The sequence below is a fragment of the Cervus canadensis genome, chromosome 1 (genome assembly GCF_019320065.1).
Source record: "Cervus canadensis isolate Bull #8, Minnesota chromosome 1, ASM1932006v1, whole genome shotgun sequence".
Lineage (NCBI taxonomy): Eukaryota > Metazoa > Chordata > Mammalia > Artiodactyla > Cervidae > Cervus > Cervus canadensis.
In genome coordinates, this window is record NC_057386.1 from 8,652,340 (window position 1) to 8,659,631 (window position 7,292).

General features: G+C 48.8%; 1 long non-coding RNA gene across 1 annotated transcript; it reads left to right on the forward strand.

Moving 5' to 3' along the window:
- The first annotated feature begins 3,939 nt into the window (after window positions 1–3,939).
- LOC122442231 lies at window positions 3,940–6,774 on the forward strand. Its single transcript, XR_006269588.1, has 4 exons — window positions 3,940–4,278; window positions 4,402–4,504; window positions 5,398–5,616; window positions 6,492–6,774. It is a non-coding gene; the product is annotated as an uncharacterized LOC122442231 (long non-coding RNA).
- The last annotated feature ends 518 nt before the right edge of the window (window positions 6,775–7,292 follow it).

Consider the following 7,292-nt stretch of genomic DNA (forward strand, 5'->3'; position numbering starts at 1 on the left):
GCAGCAGGCCCTCCTCTTCATTCACTCGGCTTTGAGTCCCTGGGCAGATCAGAGCTCCCCACAAATGCCCGCCACCCTACCCTCCCTCCTCTTCCTCTCCAGCCTCCACCTTCTACTCCTGCTCCTCCTGGCCGAGCCTCGGGGTTCAGTTCAGGACGGTCGGTCCCTCCGCATAAAGGCAGCTCCCCTGGAGTGATCACCAGTCCCCCTCTGCACTAGGCTGACGCTTGTCCCCCAGGTGCACTGCCCCCTGGAACCTCAGAATGGGACCCTGTTTAGAAAAGGTTTGTTAAAGATGTTGCAGAGATAATTGAATCAAACATCTGAGATGAGGTTTTCCTGAATTGGAGGGTGGGAGGCCCTAAGTCCAGTGACTGGTGTCCTCATGAGAGAAAGGAAAGGGAAGTTGGAGACAGACACAGGGGAGAGCCGCAGAGAAGACCCAATGACTTCTGAGCCGACCTTGGAGCCACGTGTCTTCTGCCAGCCAGGAATAGGAAGGGTGGCTGGCAGCCACCAGAGGCTGGAGAGAGGCCTGGGAGGGATCCTTCCTCAAAGACGCCAGCAGGGATCAACGCTACCCTCAACTTGACTTCTGGCCTCCAGAGCTGTGAGAGAATCCTTTTCTATTGTTTCAAGCTCCCCAGCCTATGGCCCTTTGTTACAGCAGCCCTGGGGAACTTTCCTCTCTTCACGACCATTTATTGAGTGGCTTTCTGTGTGCCAAGGGTTCTGCAATGCCCTGGCAGCGAAATCAAGACCAGATCGCCTGGGCCACAACATCACTCCACGTGGAAGGGCAGGGCTAGAAGGATTGGAACTCTAGACCCACTAGACTTCAAAGGTACCTTCTCCAGACCCGGGGCTGGGCCTGCTATAAACAGATAAGGGCCTCATTTGGCTGGCTGGCAGGAGCTAAATGCATCCTAGCATCATCCTTCTTATTCCAACCCTGTGATGCTTGCTCTTTCCCTGGTCGTAAACTGTCCTCCTAGGGCTCTCATGGTGGCCAGCTCTCAGCTCTTAAAATTAAATGCTGTTCTTTCACAGAGCCAAAGAAGCTGCCCAGAAAGACCCATAAAATAGAATAAAAATGAAAACTTCAAAAGATTTTTTAAAGGGCAATCTCAGAAAGATGTAAGATGGAGATAATCATGCAAGAGATCACTGTTGCAGACCACTCCGCGAGGAGACATAAGCACGTTGAATGCATAATGAACGACAGAACAGGAACAAGGGTGATGTTGAGTGGAGAATCAAAACCCAACTTCCATATGTAGAAGTGGTCCCAGAGGAGCCTGGGTAGTGATGGAGGGAACAGGGAATAAATCAGGGGAAAGAGCCTCAACTGACAATGCTCTTGGGTCTCAATCAGGCATTGCCATGCCCAGGGGAGGGAGGTGGGACGTTCACTGTGTGGGAGCTGGGTGAGGGGTGTAGAGGCCTCATTCTGTGTTTTAGATGCTCACGGCTGTTGGGGCAGAGAAAGCTTGCATTTCGTGGCTCGTCTTGTGCACGCCGGCTTCAGGGTGTCATCGGCTTAATGCTGTTTGTATCGGTCACTTGTCACTGGGCATTAGCGCCTAGGAGGCTGTATTACTTCCCCAAGGCTGCCATAATAAAGTACCACTAACTGAGTGGCTTAAATAATAGAAATGTACCTTCTCCCAGCTCTGGAGGCCTGAAGTCTGAGATGGAGGTGCCTGTAGGGTTGGTTCCCACTGGAGCCGTAAGGGAGAATCCGTGCCATGCCCCTTTCCAGTTTCTGGTGGTTTGCTGGCACTTTGGGGCATCTTTGATCTGTAGATCCATCACCCAGTCTTGGCCTTGACCTTCACAAGACCTTCTCCCTGGGTGGCATTTCCATATCCAAATATCCTCTCTTTTCATAAGAACACTAGTCAGATTCGGGCCCACTTGAATGACCTCATTTCAGCTTGATTACCTCTGTTATAACCCTCTTTCCAAATAAGGTCACAGTCTGAGGTTCCAGGGATGGATCTTCAACCTACAACTTTGGGGGGACCTCATTCAGCCCAGGGGAGAAGGAAATGGCAACCCACTCCAGTATTCTTGCCTGGAAAATCCTACGGACAGAGGAGCCTGGTGGGCTACTACCATGAAGTCGCAGAGTTGGACACAGCAGAGCACACACATCACATCAATTCAAGCCGTATCAGAGGGTGTTGGGGAATTTCCAGTTACTATTGCTGTACAAGAAACTACCCCAAAACTCAGTGGCATAAAACAGTAACTGCAGGACTTCCCTGCAGTTGTGGAGCTGTGGAGAATCTGCCTGCCAATACAAGGGACACCAGTCCAATCCCTGGTTCAGGAGAATTCCACATGCCTTGGGGCAACTGAGCCCATGAGCCTCAACTACTGAAGCCCGAGCCCTAGAGACCATGCTCTGCAACAAGAGAAGCCCACTCACCGCAACTTGAGAGCATCGCCACTTGCTGCAACTAAAGAAAGCCTGTACATGGCAACAAAGACCCAGTGCAGCCAGAATAAAATTAAATAACTGCACTATGCTCTCAAACCCTTTGGGTCAGGATTCAGGCAGGACCCAAGAGGAATGGCTTTTCTCTGTTCCACCATGCCTGGTAATAAATCAGCTGGGAAGGTTTGCTGGGGGCTGAGATTCCTTAAGGGGGTGTCCACACATACATCTCGGGGTGGATGCTGGCCGTTGGCTGGGACTTTCCTGCTGTGGCCTCCTCATGTTGCCTGTGCTTCCTCACACCATGGCAGCCTCGGGGAGGTTAGCCTGTTTCCCCGGCTGATCAGGGCTGCCAGGACGAGTGATCCAGTGACCAAGAAGGAAGATGGAGGCCTTTTCTGACCCAGCCTCAGAAGCCATGCAGTGTTGCTTCTGCATGTTAGTTCAAGTGAGTCACAAGCCTGCTCCAAAATTTATAGTTGGGGATGGGGGGAGAGTTTTTGATTCCACACCTGACTCCAGGGAATCTGGACTGGCTTTCTTCTCCCTCACCGCCTCCCCAAACCCCAAAGCAGAGAAGGGAAGATTGTTCCCATCACTCAGAAGCCAGTCGACTCCCACTGATTCCTTGGACCTGAGTACTTACCAGCTGAAAAGATCTTTCCTTCCTTCCTTCCTTCGTTCCTTCAAGACATGTTTCCTGAGCCCATGTTACATACCAGGTCCTGTTGTCAGCAAGGAGATTCAACAGGGACTAGGACAGGTGGATCCCTGCTCTTATTGTGTTAAAGTTCCAGCAAGAGAAAGCAGACAAAGAGACAAATAAATAAATAAACAAGACCATTTCGAACAGCAACAAAGGCATGAGAAAAATTAAATTAGATAAAATGAGGGGCCAGGTAGAGTCCTTGAAGTTGGGTGGTCAGAGCAGATTCAACTCTAAGTTCCAGTGTCAGTCCAGGAGGACCCCTAAACCCTGGGGAGGAATTTGAGTTTTTTTTCTAAAGGGGATGATAAATCACTGAGGACTTTAAGTCAGGAGCGAAATCCCTGTGCTGGGTGCTGGGGTTGGGGGGGGTGGGGGGGGTACACTCAGCCCTGGATCCACTAAGAGGGCCCACACGTGTGTACATGTGGGTGTTTGCAGAGTGAACGGTGTAATTACTGCAGCTCTGTGCTCTGGCTTCCATTAATAATGCAGTGAATTTCAGCAGCAGATTAAATTCTATAAAGGAGTAAATGGCCCAGGAAAGTGAAGCGAGGCTCACACTGGAGGACGGTCAGTACATTATAGAGCTTTATTAGATAGAAGCTCACAGCAGCGGGCAGCTGAGCTCTTAGAAACACACGCATATGAGAAATGCAGCGACAGCATCAGTCAGCTTCTCAGAGTCAGTTGGAAGAGCTAGGCTTGTGCCGAAGAAGCGAGGGCCGGATAAGGATGGGCTGGCCCAGCAGGAACGAGGCCCTGGCATCAGCGCCAGGCGGGACTGTGGCTTGCTGCCGGCCAATGTTCCAGCGAATGTGCCTTTAAAAACTTCATTTTTATTGCCGTGTTAGAAGAACGCCATAAAACAACGTTAGAGGCAAGAGCTGGCTGTGTCTTAATCCATGTGGCTCCTGACGCCAAAATCGCACTGGAAGAGGGAGGCCTGAGTACGGATTTTCTGGTTCCACCGTGCACCCCACGGGAGGAGTGGGAGAAGGAGGGCAGCTGCCAGGGCCGGTCCTGACTCTTGGCCCAAGAGATGGAAACCCAGTCCAGCCAGCTCTGGCAGTGTCGTGTTGGTCTGGAATTCCAACTCGGAGAACATCATAGCAAAGAGGTTCTGGGGGTAAGACGTGGGCGGCAGCTTGGAGGCAGGGAGCTGGCAGATGGGGCTGAATTCAAAAAGATGCTGGCATGGCAGCCCCGAGGGCAGCAAGGCCTGTTTTTCTCACTGATGTTCCCATTCCAGGAACCACTCCTAGCCTGGAGGAAGCACTGGGCAAATATTTGTTAAGTGAATAAATGAACGGACTCCCAGCAGGACTCCTGAAGAAGGAAAGGCAGAGGAAGAAGTAAGAGATACATGAAGGGACTTCCCTGGCAGTCCAGTGGTTAAGACATTGCCTTTTGATGCAGGGGTGCAGGTTCGATCCCTGGTCGAGGGGGCTAAGATCCCTCTCAACCAAAAAACAAAAACTGTAAAAACAGAAGCAATATAGTAACAAATTTAAGAAAGACTTTTAAAATGGTCCGCATCAAATATATCTTTTAAAAAAGAGAGAGAGAGATTTGTGAAAGCGTTCCTGACACTTGCCCTTTCTTCCCGTCTGGTCCTTTGCATCCAGGGCCTTGTCCTAAAACCCTAGACAGCCACGGAGAAGCCACTTGCTACTGTTTATGAAATATTAATACCAGTCCAATCAATCAATTGCGGCCATGTTTTTTTCTAACCTGCTATCTTCAATTGAGAGTCTTTCCTATGTACGTGTCTTATCAGCCTGGATTTTATGCTCCTGAGGGCAGAGGATGGCCTTACACCCCTCTGCACCCCCGGGATGGTGGTCTTAAGAGAGTGCACATCCCATGTCCGATCCCTGTTCAGGGAGCTAAGTTCTCACATGCCTAGGGGCCACATGAGGGCATCCACTGGGGTGTGAGGAGGGAATGTTAAAACTACAATTTATGTTTATTTTTTAGTATTATGGATTTTTAAAAATAAAGTTAACCATTTTATTTTTTAAACATCTCTTTTTCATTTTATTTATTTATTTTGGCCACACTGGGCAGCATGTAGGATCTTAGTTACCCGGCCAGGGATTGAACTGGTGCTCCCTGTATTGGGAACACAGAGTCTTAACCATTGGACCGAAGGCAAGTCCTGATATTATGTTTTAAGTTTTTTTTGTTTTTTCTTTTTACTTTCTGTGTGTATATTTTGCAATGTGTATTCTGCTGGTTACTATAGGCCATTACTTCTCAATGGCGGGGGAGTGAGGAGTGAGTTTGCTCCCAGGAGATATTGAGCAGCATCCAGAGATGTTTTCGTCGGTCACGACTGGGATGAGGGGAAGGAGTGCTACCAGCGTCTAGTGAGTGAAGAATAAGGATGCTGACCAACATCCTACAGTGCACAGATGGCCCCACAAAAGAGGCTGATCTGGCCCCAAGTGTCAGCAGTGCTGAGGTTGGTCTAACCAGCTATTTAAATCTCTCTCTCTTTTTTTTTTTTTTGGCTGTGCCAGATGGCTCATGGGATCTTAGTTCCCTGACCAGGAATTGAACCCAGGCCCTCTGCATTGGGAGCTCAGAGTCTTAGCCACTGGATCACCAGGGAGGTCCTGAATATCTCTGTCCCTTGATGTTCACATCTGTTAAAAAAAAAAAAAAAAAAAGGTTGGGGGGAGGGAGAGGGTAGGATAAGACTAGTGCCTACCTTCTAGGTTCTTATCAATATGAAGAAAGTGAACTAATACATGTAGGGCGTTGAGAATCAACAGGACCTCTTAAAGCTGTGCATATATTCATTTATAAATGATTGCTCACATGTTGCTGGTTGGCTCAAAAAATTTTATCCTGATAGGAAGACAGCATGAAAAAAGTTGCAAATTACTACCACTTCTGGAGCTAAAAAGGGAGAGGGCTATATTCAGAACTCATCAAGACTTGTAGCTGAAGGGTGGGTGGTGGGACAGAAGCTGTGTCCTTTAATCAGTAGAGGACACAGCTATGGCCAAAAAGAGCTCAGCAGGGATGGAGTGGGAGGAATCAATACCTTGACCTCTTTCTCCTCCTGCCCTTTGCATCTGCTGATGCTGCTCACTGGCTGAAGTCAACTAGGAGGCAGAGGGCAAAAGAGACTGACTGACGCAGTTCCTAAGAGCCAGCCTCTAGGGACACAGAGCAGGGTGGCTTTTGGTGAGGTGACAGAAAGAATATCCAGCCCATCTGGAACCTTGGGAAGTAGATGTCAAAAATGTGAATCACCATCAATTGTGTAATTATCTTATATCTTCAAAGTGAATTTCTACATTTAGTTTTTCATTTATTTTTACCCTTCAGGGATGTTTCCTCAGCCCCATTTTCAAATGAAGAAACTGGAGTCAGAGAAGTTAAGTTCCTCATCCGGAGCCATTACACCAGGAAGCAATAGAACCTAGACCCAGCCCCGCCACCTCCCTCTTGATGGATGGATAGATTTGGAGGGAGTGGACACAGCTGATGTGTATCCATGGAAGCTGTGGTTCCTAAATATCGACCAAGTATGGTTGGGCTTCCCAGATGGCTCAGAGGTAAAGAATCTGCCTGCCAATGCAAGAGAAGAGGGTTCGATCCCTGGATTGGGAAGATCCACTGGAGAAGGAAATGTCAACGTACTCCAGTATTCTTGCCTGGAGAATTCCATGGACAGAGGAGCCTGGCGGGCAACAGTCCATGGGGTCACAAAGAGTCGGACACGACTGAATGACTAAATAACGGCAACCACCAAGCATGGTGGGATGAAGGTGTCTCTCCGGACTCAGGGCATCTCGGTAGAAGTGCAGTCAGCAGCCTCACTCACAAGTATGCCGAGCAGCCTGGTCTGTGTGTGCTGTGAGTGCAAATGCCTAGAAGCTAGGAGGAGCATGCTTCCCTGCCCAGTGATAGAGAAATTCTAGAAATTCCACTTACAAGTGGAATTGTAAGCTTCTTGCCTGTAGCAGGAAAGTTTAAGAAAAGTTTATCATTTTTTCTTTCTGTTCGACAAGCAATCCTTGAGCTTCTACCATGTGTGTTCAGCCCCTTTTCCTAAAGAGCTTACTTCACAAATGCAGAGTCCTGGTATGCCTCAGATGTTCTTCCTTGTTGGATACGGACATGCAA